This window comes from Sus scrofa, chromosome 10, assembly GCF_054392235.1.
Source record: "Sus scrofa isolate SSC_HxYL_T2T_F1_AM1 chromosome 10, Sscrofa_HxYL_maternal_Yorkshire_Landrace_v2.0, whole genome shotgun sequence".
Taxonomy (NCBI): Eukaryota; Metazoa; Chordata; class Mammalia; order Artiodactyla; family Suidae; genus Sus; species Sus scrofa.
The window spans coordinates 20,443,296-20,456,103 of NC_139392.1; the positions used below are offsets into that span (position 1 = coordinate 20,443,296).

A 12,808-nucleotide genomic window follows, 5' to 3' on the forward strand; every position below is an offset into this window, starting at 1 on the left:
CTCCAGGGGTGAATACCTACGCATGGAATTGGACTAATCACAGTGTAGGTGTATATGTTTAATGTGCAAGAAACTTCCAGATAGTTTACCGCAAAGTAGTTTACCATTTAAATCCCCACCACAATGTACGCAAGTATAATAGCCTTTTTGTAAGGGCCGCACCCGCGGCACATGGAGGTCCCCAGGCTAGGGGTCCCATCGGAGCTGCAGCTGCCCGCCTACACCACAGCCACAGCAACATCGGATCCCCGACCCACTGAGCAAGGCCAGGGATCGAACTCTTGTCCTTATGGATACTAGTCCTATTCATTTCCACTGAGCCACAACAGGAACTCCCACAGGGCTTTACGTCACTGTCCAGTCTTGTGCATCTCAGTCTTCTGAAGCTCCTGATTTCTTTTCTTTTCTTATTTTTTTGTCTTTTTAGGGCTGCACCCGCGGCATATAGAGGTTCCCAGGCTAGGGGTTGAATCAGAGCTACGGCTGCCAGCCTACACCACAGCCGCAAGTCACACGGGATCCAAGCCACGCCTGTGACCTATACCACAGCTCACGGCAATGCCGGATCCTTAACCCACTGAGCGAAGCCAGGGATCAAACCTGCATCCTCATGGATGCTAGTCGGGTTTGTTAACCACTGCGCCACGACGGGAACTCCTGAAGCTCCTGATTTCTACAAAGAGCATCTCTGACCTTCCACAGAAGGGGCAATGGAGAAAACGGGCTTCTGCTGTTTACACTGGCTGCATCAGGGAAGAGGCAATGGGCCCGGGGCTCCTGCCATTTCACAATTCCTGCTGGGAATCAACAGCTCCTTTGCCTTGGGCTTCCCTTCCCCACCTAAGCCCTGGCATTCCCAGCCGCAGTTTCCCCCAAGGTTCCGAGTCCTGTGCAGGTGGCTTGAGGCCAGAGAGAGGTCTCCTGTAGTTGTGACCAGAGGCACCCCGGCCTCTCATCCAAAGGGGACAGAAAGGTTGAAGCCTGTGTTTATTTACCCTTTCGCGAAACAGAGCTAGCTTTTATTATTACTGTTATAATTATTATTTTAGGACTTGGGATAAAAAGACCCATAAAAATGAGAGCAGAAAGCAGCTTTTTACCGAACAAACATTATGTTGCTTTATTTATGAGTGAAATCTGAACCATATGGTCTAGTTTCCCTTTAAAAAGGCAAGGGGTTCAGAACAGGAACGAGGCACATTTGTTTAGGGTTTCACTGAACCTGTCGTGTTAAAAGCAGTGCGATGGGGGGCTCCTGGCTCCCTATGAGTGGTCTCGCCCTCCCTACGTGCTTGTCTCCCTGGATCGTCACAACAAACCAGGCGGTGGGGGCTGGGGGTGGGGCTGGGGGTGGGGTGGAGTGGGGGTGGGGGGACGAGGGGCACATTCCCAACCAGGACAACCCCAGCCCAGAGCCTGGGGTCCTTATTACCTGGAGGAATTTTGGACAAAATTGGGGAAGATCTGGAGTCCAGGCTTTGTCCAGCAGGGACAGCTTTTCCTCCTCAAATGCCCCCCGACAGTGAAAAGAGGTGAAACTGGAAACGAGGACACGAACTCGTTTTTTCCGTTTTCAGGCCTGCAGATGAGTGGGGCTTCTCAGACGGCAGCGCCAACGCCTCGGTTCTCCGTATTTGCCGAGACCGAAAGCAAGATCTGTCCGACCATCAGGGGGCGCCCTTTCTATTTTGGCCACACTTGCCTGGGAATCTCTGCCCTCCGTGTGGTCCTCCCCGGAGCATCTCCTGGAGTTTGGGATAGACAAGGAGGGTACTGCAGCGTCCCAGGCTGCCCCCTGGTTATCACGATGTTTAAGCTTTGAATTTGCTTGTAAGAAAGTCGGGAGACCCACCCTCTGCCCATAACCGTGGTGGAAGGAAACGGGTTAGTGAGGCTCCCTCGCAGACGTCCGGCTCCACGCCACCGTTGGTGTGTCAGGTGACATTTTTCATATTCTTAAAAGCCAAGCAGTTTGTCCTGAATGAACTCCAGAGAACAGCAGGCCGTAAACTCTGACTCCCCCGAGTGCTGGCCAGTCCTGTGTCACTTTTAACATATCCTAGGGACACTGCTTTTGCAGTGCCAGGTGACATTATTTATCAAGGTCCTGGTTGAGCTGAACCATGGGCAGATCTGAAAGGAAGGACGGATGCCCCTGTGAGTGGACCAGTGGCTATTTACTGACCTGTATGGTAAAGGGAAAAAAATCCAAAAAACCCAAAAAATCCTTTATTCCACAAGCCAGAGGATTTCAGGTCTGCTAAAGCCATCAGCAAAGCAAAACCTTGCTTATGCCATTGGCACACCGCAGTAGGAACGCCACCATGGCAGGGAAGCCCAGCCACGTCTGTACCCAGGCTCTCTGCTTTCCTTCTTACCCCTTCAACGGCACATGGATGGTGATTGTGTGGATCTTGGATTCCTCAGGTGCAAAGGCACTGTGGTCTCAGGCTGCTCCCTGCTTTGCTCCGCACAGGGAACGTAAAATCAATAATGAGAGGAGAACGGGAGGAACAGGGTTAAAATTTTACACCCAGTGTTTCCTAAATGTAGCAAGTTTTATGATATTTGGGTTATTTTCTAAAAGCCCTTTTGAGGAGTTCCCTTTGGGGCTCAGTGGGTTAAGACCCTAATTAGTATCCATGAAGACGAGGGTTCGATCCCTGGCCTCACTCAGGGGGTTAAGGATCCTGCATTGCCATGACCCGTGGTGTAGGTTGCAGACTCGGCTCAGATCCCCATTTGCTGTGACTGTGGCTGTGGCTGGCAGCTGGAACTCTGATTCAATCCTTCACCTGGGAACCTCCACATGCTGCAGGTGTGGCCCTAAAAAAAAAAGCAAGAAATAAAAAATCCTTTTGAGTTTTTTGTTTTGTTTTGTTTTAACTCTGTATTTATCCATGACCTGAAATTCTTAAACCTGCTTTCAAAAGCCATGTGTACTGCTGGGATCATATCAAAAGCACCTATTCCTTTGTAACAAGATTCTGTAGCAAATCGGGAGAGGGGAAGACCGGTCTCTTTCCTCTCCCTCGCCTCTTCTACCATCTAGCAGCTTCTCAGCGCTGTGATTCTCTATCTTTATTTCCGTAACTGAAATCACCTTTGTATCTAGGTGTTTGTAAGTGCCCTCGCTAGGTCCATAGCTTCCTGCATGTTCTGAACGAACAGACAAAGGTCCATTTCTCCTTCCAAGTTGTAAAGTTTCCTTTAGTTACAATTAGGACGAGAGGCGAGAGTAGTAATAATATTAATAATGGCAACAAAACCCCCACAGTTGTTGAGTGCCTGCTGTGTGCAGGAAATAGTGCTCCGTGATTTGCATCTGTTATTTCACGTAATCCTTTGCGGTAACCTGAGGAGATAATTGCACCCTCATTTAATAACTGGGACTTCACAAAATTGCTTTTACTCCTGGAGGTCATCCCCCTCATAGCGGTGGAAGTGGGGTAGAAGCTCAGGTTTGTCTGACTCTGGCATCACTGCGTCTTGGCTCCTAAAAGAAGCCCGAGGGCTTTGACAAAAGTGAATAAGGTCACAGCTCAGCCAGAGGGATTTATCTTACCCATGCCTCTCTGAATGTATATGTTGTCAAATTCCTGAATTGCGTTTTTAGGAAAGTTGCAGATTTTCCTTCGAATGCTCTTTTAAGAGCTGTGTGCGCTCTCTGTCTCGAGTGATAGAGGTACAGGTCTCAAAGGAGGCACAGTTCAGAATTCTTCATAGTCTGGAGCTCACTGTCCTACCAGCTTTGAACGTGTAAACTTTCATAGTTAAGAATAGAGCTATCCTGGAGTTCCTGTCGTGACTCAGCAGAGATAAATCTGCCTAGTATCCATGAGGACGCGGGTTCGATCCCTGGCCTCGCTCAGTGGGTTAAGGATCCAGCGTTGCTATGAGCTGTGGTGTAGGTCACAGACGCAGCTTGGATCTGGCATGGCTGTGACTGTGGCATAGGCCAGCATCTATAACTCCAGTTGGATCCCTGTAGCCTGGGAACGTCCATATGCCTTGAGTGCAGCCCTAAAAAGACCAAAAAATAAAAATAAAAATAAAAAATAATAATTGAGCTATTCTCTAGCGCAAACTGAGTCTGTGCACTGATGGTGCATAGGCACTTTGGTCTTGGCCATCCTATTGTTCTTTGATGTGTGTGTGTATGTGTGTGTTTTACCAGCATTGTTAGCCTCACCATCGTCTATAAGTGATGGGCCAGTGAAAGTCCTGGTGGAAGGAAGAGTTTGATTATTCTGTAATTAAAGTGTTACTTTAGACTTAAAAGGACTGCCACCTAAGTCTGAATTTCTATTGTTTTCCAAATTTCTCTAATCATTTTCCTGCTGGTCTCTATAAAGATAAATAAGGAGAGCAAATAAAACTACACTCATAAGCCATATTCCTGAAGTGTTACTAAGAGACGGAGACGACTCTGCACTTCGGGTATGTGTAAGTGGGAAAATCAGCATCCCAGACCTGCAGAGGCAACCACCCAGTCCTTGGCTTCTCATTCCCCCTAAAAAAAAAAAAAAAAAAAAAAATGTGTAACTGAAAAGGCATTCTTTTGGTTTTTTTTTTTGTTTTGCTTTTTAGGGCCCCACCCTCGACACATGGAGGTTCCCAGTCTAGGGGTCTCATCGGAGCTACAGCTGCTGACCTACACCACAGCCACAGCCACGCCAGATCTGAGCCGTGTCTGCTACCTACACCACAGCTCACAGCAATGCCAGATCCTTAACCCACTGAGCAAGGCCAGGTTGCTAGTCGGATTTGTTAACCACTGAGCCACAGCAGGAACTCCAAAAGAAAGGAATTTGAATCATACAAGAAGCCAAGGAATATTGTACTAATGACTTCTTCCTGGAGTAGGTACTAGAGGATCGGCATTATCCAGTAAGAGATGACTCAAGAAATTCAGCCATAACTGATGACTTGAACAAAACAAGTGGCAAAACTACCTAAAAGGGGGAGTTCCCATTGTGGTGCAGTGGGTTAAAGAACCCGACTAGTATCCATGAGGACGTGGTTCCATCCCTAGCCCCGCTTAGGGGGTTAAGGATCTGGCGCTGCCGCGAGCTGCAGTGTGGGTCACAGATGTGCCTCTGATCCAGTGTGGCTGTGGCTGTGACATGGGCCGGTGGCTGCAGCGCCAATTGAACCCCTAGCTGGGGATCATCAATTCCCTGTGATGAACGTGTGGCCATTAAAAAAAACAAAAACAAAAACAAAACACCTACCTAAAAAAATTTAGGTTTCTGAGATTAAATGGATATATTCATCCTTAAGATCCTTGCTAAGGCTCAATGAATAAGGGTTAATTTCCAAATGATATAAATACCATTAGCTTAATGGAAACTGCGGACTTAGAGCCTTTCCGCATCAGAACCTTCTAGCTCTTGGACTCTTGTTTGATGCATTTAAGTAAATAGCCAGTAATACGGGGTACCTCAAGCACCCCTGCAGGGCTGGGAGTACCCACATTTGCACGCAGACTCACAATCACATACATATTCTCTCTCTCTCTCTCACACACATACACACCCCACACAGACTAGCCCCAGCCCTGGAGCATGGGTGGCCAGGTGGGCAGGGAGCCTGCCTTCCCCCGCAACCCCACCCCACCCCGTGGAGGTCTCCCAGGTCCCAGTGCTTCCTGGCCACCCCACCTGCTTCTGGGAGCTGGAAGAGCAGGCAGGGGAGGTTTCCCAGCACAGCAGGCGAGCCTCGCTGCTCAGAGGGCCTCGTTTCCCAGGCCACTTGGGAGCAGGCTCCCGGGGGACCTCCCAGGGCTCTGGTGCTTCCTGGGGGTTTGCAGTGAGAAAGAGGGACCTTGGGGAGAAGGACTCTCATCTGTTCGGCTGTGGATGCCGAGGTTTGCGCTGGGATGGGGAGCTTTGATTTCACAGGGGCGCCTCTTCCAGGCACCAGCCTGCTGTGACGTGTTTCTAAGAGGGCCGGTGCCCTCCACCAGCCTAGGGGCCAATCTGTTGGGTGCCTGGTGGCACTCAGGCCTGCTTGGCAGGGGTGGCTGTGGGCTCCCTGTCCTTCAGAAGGGAGTCTTCCCAGGAGAGAGATGGGCTTCCTTCCACTCCTGTCTGGTGAACTAGCCACCAATTGTCAAGTGATTTTGGGGTTTCCCTCCTCTGCTCCCTGCACCGTGTTTAGTTGTCTGTGGAGGGGTGTCTGCCGTGCTTTTCTTTCTTTCTTCCTTTCCCTCCTTCCTTTCTCTCTCTCTCTTTTCAATTAAAGTGTAGTTTATTTACAGTGTTGTGCCAATTTCTGCTGTGCAGCAAAGTGACTCAGTCCTGTCTCCCTCCCTCCCTACCTACCCATATGTGTATGTCTACATTCTTTTTTTAATATATTGCCTTCCATCATGGTCTGTCCCAGACTGGGTAGAGTTCCCTGTGTGGCACCCCGGGTCCTCACGGCTCGTCCATTCCAAGTGTAAGAGTTTGCATCCACCAAGCCCAGACTCCCAGACCATCCCTGCCCCTCCCCCTCGACCCCCCCCCCCCCGTCTGTTCTCCATGTCTGTGAGTCTTTTCTGGTTTGTAGACAGGTTCATTTGCGCCCTAGTTTAGATTCCACCGATAGGTGGTATCACATGGTATTTGTCTTTCTCTCTATGACTTGCTTCGCTTAGTATGAGAATCGCTAGTTGTATCCATGTTGCTACAAATGGCATTATTTTGTGCTTTTTAGTGGCTGAGTAGTATTCCATTGTGTCTATGTACCACATTTTTATCTACTCCTCTGTGGATGGGCATTTAGGTTGTTTCCATGTCTTGGCTATTGTAAAGAGTGCTGCTGTGAACATAGGGGGGGTGCGTGTATCTTTTTGGTGCAAGTTTTGTCTGGGTATGTGCCCAGGAGTGGGGTTGCTGGGTCATAGGGCAGTTCTATATTTAGTTTTCTGAGGCGCCTCTGTGCTGTTTTCCCTGGCGGTTGCCCCAATTTGCATTCCCACCAACGGTGCAGGAACAACCGATGTACTTTTCTTTGCCGAGGTGATGTGTTCAAGGGAAATATTGACGTATGTTGGCATTTAGTGAATTAGATCATTATTCTCTGACTTCCGAGTTGGACTTAAAGGCCACAGTTAATTGGAGGTAGATGTCCTTTGCTGTTCACAGTGAAAATTCCATCAGTTAAGTAAGACTTGCTTTTTAATTTCCATTAGAGGAGAGAAAGGAAGGGTCCCCGGAGTATCGATTGCCCTGGTGTTGCGATTTTGTACATAAAGACAGCGGATTACGTGGTGTGAGGATCCCTGCTAAACGGGGGCCGGGTTGCACTTTGAAGGCATGTACGTAAATACAGGGTTTGTCACTTGCGTAGGTTTTTAATAGTTAAGGAATAGTAGGTTTTTGAGTAGTTAAGAAAATGGCAATCGCCTTTCCACAACACCGCCACCACTACCGCTGCTCTAACACAGTCTATCATTTACGTTTTGATGGGCAAAGCATGCATAGGTTAGAAAGTTAAGCATGTAACTCTTTTTTTTTCTTGTCTTTTTGCCTTTTCTAGGGCCACTTCCCGTGGCATATGGAAGTTCCCAGGCTAGGGGTCCAATCGGAGCTGTAGCCACCGGCCTACACCAGAGCCACAGCAACGCCACAGTGGGATCCGAGCCGCGTCTGCCACCTACACCACAGCTCACGGCAACACCAGATCCTTAACCCGCTGAGCAAGGGCAGGCACCGAACCCGCAACCTCATGGTTCCTAGTCAGGTTCATTAACCGCTGCGCCACGACGGGAACTCCAAGCATGTAACTCTTAACGTCTCATCTTGGGTCCATCATGTGCCAGCTGTGGGTCTTTGGGCATCTTAGTCTTAACCTCATTCAGCCTCAGCTGTTTTCCAGCTATAAATAGGAATTCTCGTTCCTGTTACCTGCATCACAGGCTTGTTGACATTCAAGGACATCGTGTAGGAACTCGCTTAGCACAGTGCCCAGGATATAGCTGATGCTTGGTAGATATTATCCTTAATATGTGAGCTATAGGATTTGTCATTTGCAAGAACCTTGAAATGAAGACCTTTCTAAATCTATAATGTTAATAATTGGTTCTGAGTTATATTTGTTCAATAAATTAGAGGGTTTGTTTGTTTGTTTTTTGTCTTTTTGTCTTTTCTAAGGTTGCACTGGCGGCATATGGAGGTTCCCAGGCTAGGGGTCGAATTGGCGCTGTAGCTACCGGCCTACACCAGAGCCACAGCAATGCAGGATCTGAGCTGCTTCTGTGACCTACACCACAGCTCACGGCAACACCAGATCCTTAACCACTGAGCAAGGCCAGGGATCGAACCCGCAACCTCATGGTTCCTAGTCGGATTCGTTAACCACTGCACCATGACAGGAACTCCTAGAGTTTTGTTTTGTAGTGAGTTTTCTTACAGACTGCCTTGCTCTGTGTAATGCATGACACTTACTTGTTTCTTGTACTTATTTTTTTTTCTGATGTCTCCTGAACGCTTAAAAAAAATTTTTTTTTTTGGAGTTCCCATCATGGCTGAGTGGTAATGAACCCGACTGGTATCCATGAGGCTGCAGGTTTGATCCCTGGTCCTGCTCACTGGGTTAAGGATCCAGCATTGCCATGAGCTGTGGTGTATGTGGGTCGCAGACGTGGCTCGGATCTGGTGTGGCTGTGGCTGTGGCTGTGGCACAGGCCGGCAGTATGCTTTGATCAATTCACAATGTGGTGCCAGTTTGAGCTTTACAGCAAAGTGACCCAGTCACACATCCACACCCACACGTATATGTATATTCATTCCTTTTCCTGTGTCATCTTCCATCCTGGTCTGTCCCAAGAGACTGGATATAGTTCCCTGTGCTGTACAGCAGGACCTCATTGCTTGTCCATTCCAAATGTAACAAGGTGCATTTACTAACCCCAAACTCCCCATCCATTCCTCTCCCTGTACTTTCTTATTTTTGGTACAAAACAACAACAACAACAAAAACTAAATCTAAAAACATTGGAGTACTGGACACGGTCTTAAAAGGCTAGAGCTAGGGCAAGGGACTAGCAGGTGTCCTAGGCTATAAACCCATCGGCAGGGACCCATCTGTGTTGCTCAGAGAGCATGGTAGGTGCCTAATAACTGCGTGTTGCTTGGTTCAACTCGTGAGATCACACAGTTCACCACTCTCATCTTGCAGGTGGAAAAATGGGGTTCAGGGCCATGAAGTGACCTGCCCAGGATTACTTAAGGCAGAGGTGGTTCTGGAGCCCCTGGTCAGTGCCAATGATCCCAGATGCTCCTGTGGCTCCTGGGATGGCTGAATCCCTCTGGGGTGAAGAGGGTGGCGCCTGAAATGACACCATGGCTGGATGATTATCTTCTTCCCTCCCTCCCTCCTCCTCCTCCCCTCCTTCCCTCCTTCTAGGCCATTGCCCCCAGTGCTGTGTCCGTTGCCAACACCGGGACTTGAACAAAGACAGACGTGACCTCCAGGTCAGTCTCATCCGTGTGCCTCTGAAGTCCATCCTTGGACCAAACCTGTAGGAGACGGTGTTTAACCTCCCTTCGTCATGGACAGATGGCACATTGCTGTTTCTCCGTTAGCAAGCCTGCTCTCCTGCCACCAATTTCAAGGTGCCATGGGTTCCTGGAGGCCATCTGGATGGAGTTTTCATGATGGGAAAGCGCTTCTCCAGCATCCAGGAAGCCTGGGGGTGGGGGAGGGTGACGGTGCCAGTGATCACTCGGCGGGGGCAAAGCCTGTTTCCCTGGCTTCAGGAAACTGCGCCCTGGTGAGTTGTGATGCTGAAGCAGGGGCCCAGGGGCCCATGACCATCTGGGCAAAACACCATCATGGGACTCACAGTTGACGACTTTCAGCTTTTTGGGAACCAATACATCCCCCCTCCTCCCGCTCGCGCCCCCCTGTCTTTGCTGGCAGAATCTTTTGCTGGTGGTTTGAACAGAGTGCTTTCCTTTGGATTATTCTGGGGAGTCTGTGCAAATAGGAAAGTCATCATTTGAAAGTTGCAAAGCAGCTATCTTTTTTTTTTTTTTTTTTTTTTGCTTTTTAGGGCCACCCGCAGCACATGGAAGTTTCCAGGCGAGGGCTCGTATCAGAGCTGCAGCTGCCAGTCTATGCCACAGTCACAGCAATGCCACATCCGAGCCGCATCTGTGACCTACACCACAGCTCATGGCAACCCCGGATCCCCAACCCACTGAGCGAGGCGAGGAATCAGACTCAGATCCTCGTGGATACTAGTCGGATTCATTTCTGCTGCGCCACCCGGGAACACCAATATCCATCTTACCGTTTGTGGCGAAGGACCAGTTTTTATTAATCATTTCCAATATGTGGCCTATGGATACATTTATAAAATACAATCAGAATGAATTACTAGAAAAATGAAACAGGAAACCTGACGACATACACAGTATCAGCCCCCGGTTCTTGTTTTTTATGATTGGAAACAGCAGATGTATTTTACCTTCAAACTGCAGCAAAAGATGCTCAGGGCTTCCCTCGGAATGTCTATACTTACCGGGCAGTGGTGAACTGTCCGCGGACATGGCTTGGAATAGCCCTTCCTGTGGAGATAAGGCTTCTTATCTCAAAGTGTGTTTTCCACCCTGTGCTGCAAGGGTTTCGTTTTCTGCCTCACTTCGCCCTGCCTCTCCCGGTCCATTGATTTTATTTCCCTGATCTTCGAAGGGCCCCGGTGACCTGGAAGCCCAGGACGATGAGTGCAAGACAGAGGTGGGGCGGGAGGAGATGCCGCTGCTTCCTGCTGCGGTTGGGTTGTTCCCCTGCTGAGGATGCGTTCCTGTCCTTCTTCATCTCTGCAGATATTTAGCTGGAATCCCAAGCAAAGTAAAGATATTGCACATGGCAAATAAAGGAGCTGTCGACATGAGGCCACTTCCCAGAAGAGCTACATTTGTAATGATTTACTAGCTGAGAAATTCTTTCTTCGCATTGACTTGCCCCACAGACTTAGTGGAAATGCCCTGATAGGTAACTGGGACCAATTTTGGATCCATCGATTAGGCTTGTGGTTAGTACAATGATCCCCTGAATGTTTTCGGGGTTTTTCCCCCCAAAAGTTATCTTTCCTGGTGATGTACTTTTCTTTGCCAGATAAGGAGTTTCTTGCTGTTGAGAGTCACACCGCCTTCCTTGATACCGTAGGAATTATTCTGGTGCCTAGTGACTTCCTGAGTCCGCTCATGCAGGTTCCATGACCACGTTTCCTTTATTTTTCATTTCTTGGGGGAGGAGGAAGGTAACTAATGGTGGTGCTGCAACATCACCACGTTAGTACGTGAAAGTGCCTTCACGTTGAAATTCTCAAAAAATTGCAATTTCAGATGAGTAGAATTAACTTTCTGTGTCAGATGAGTAGAATTAACTTTCTGTGTCAAAATCCTGGCATTTTGATATCTGCATTATTTGGGGGTGTGTCCAGAAGGTGTAGATGCACAGGTAAGCACATGCGTGTGTGTGCCTGTGATCGTTGCAGAAAAGTACCCCTTCCCTCAGACTCTTGTGTTTCTATTTAGTCTTTTCCCTTCTAGGGGGAACTTTCTTTTTTTTTAAATTTTTTAATTTTTAATTTTTTTTCATGTTATTTCCCCAGTACAATTTTTTTTTCTACTGTACAGCATGGTGACCCAGTGACGCATACATGTATACATTCTTTTTTCTCCTGTTATCATGCTCCATCATCAGTGACTAGACATAGTTCTCAATGCTACACAGCAGGATCTCATTGCTCATCCATTCCAAAAGCAACAGTTTGCATCTATTAACCCCAAGCTCCCCATCCATCCCACTCCCTCCCCCTCCCCCTTGGCAACCATGAGTCTGTTCTCCAAGTCCATGATTTTCTTTTCTGTGGAAAGGTTCATTTGTGCTGTATATTAGATTCTGGATATAAGTGATATCATATGGTATGTGTCTTTCTCTTTCTGACTTATTTCACTCAGTATGAGAGTCTCTAGTTCCACCCATGTTGCTGCAAAGGGCATTATTTCATTCTTTTTTATGGCTGAGTAGTATTCCATTGTGTATGTATACCACATCTTCCTAATCCAATCATCTGTTGATGGACATTTGGGTTGTTTCCATGTCTTGGCTATTGTGAATAGTGCTGCAATGAGCATGCAGGTGCATGTGTCTTTTTCAAGGAAAGTCTGGATATATGCCCAAGAGTGGGGGTTACTGGGTCATATGGTAGTTCTATATATAGTTTTCTAAGGTACCTCCATACTGTTCTCCATAGTGGTTGTACCAGCTTACATTCCCACCAACAGTGCAGGAGAGTTCCCTTTTCTTAGGGGGAACTTTCAAACGTCAAAAGGGGGCTCACAGTGTACTAAGTTTTCTAGGGCAGGAGGCGAGGGGATATCAAGGCCCATAGCTGGAAGCGGGAGTGTATTCAGAGAAACCAGGAGCAGAAGACGCCTTCTAAGGAAGAAGCCAAAAAACTCGAGGGTGCTGCCTGGGAGAGGATAGAGGCTGTGGCCGGGTGGCACAGGGAGGGTGGGGGTGGAAGAGAGCCCCTGGGACTAGGAGAAAGAACCAGACAGAGAGATCCTGCTTCCTCTGCGCCCTGTTGGAGCTGGAGGACTCTGGCCCGGCCACGGGGACCCCACCTCCCCCCATGGAACCAGCGTCTCCACTGTTTCCCATTCTTAGGTCCTACGGGGCACCCAGTTTGGGCAGCAGATGATATCTGACTTTTTCTTGCTTGCTTGCTTGCTTCTAAGGGCTGCACCTGCAGCATATGGAGGTTCCCAGGCTAGGGGTCGAATCAGAGCTGTCGCTGCCTGCC

At 48.5% G+C, this 12,808-nt stretch overlaps 1 protein-coding gene and 1 long non-coding RNA gene across 3 annotated transcripts in view; both read left to right on the plus strand.

Moving 5' to 3' along the window:
• Positions 1 to 12,808, plus strand: part of KIF26B (kinesin family member 26B) — a 510,304-nt gene that overhangs the window by 77,026 nt on the left and 420,470 nt on the right. The gene's annotated exons all lie outside the window — the stretch shown is intronic.
• On the plus strand, positions 4,512 to 8,969 carry LOC146398852 (uncharacterized). Its single transcript, XR_014817535.1, has 2 exons — positions 4,512 to 8,245; positions 8,608 to 8,969. It is a non-coding gene; the product is annotated as an uncharacterized LOC146398852 (long non-coding RNA).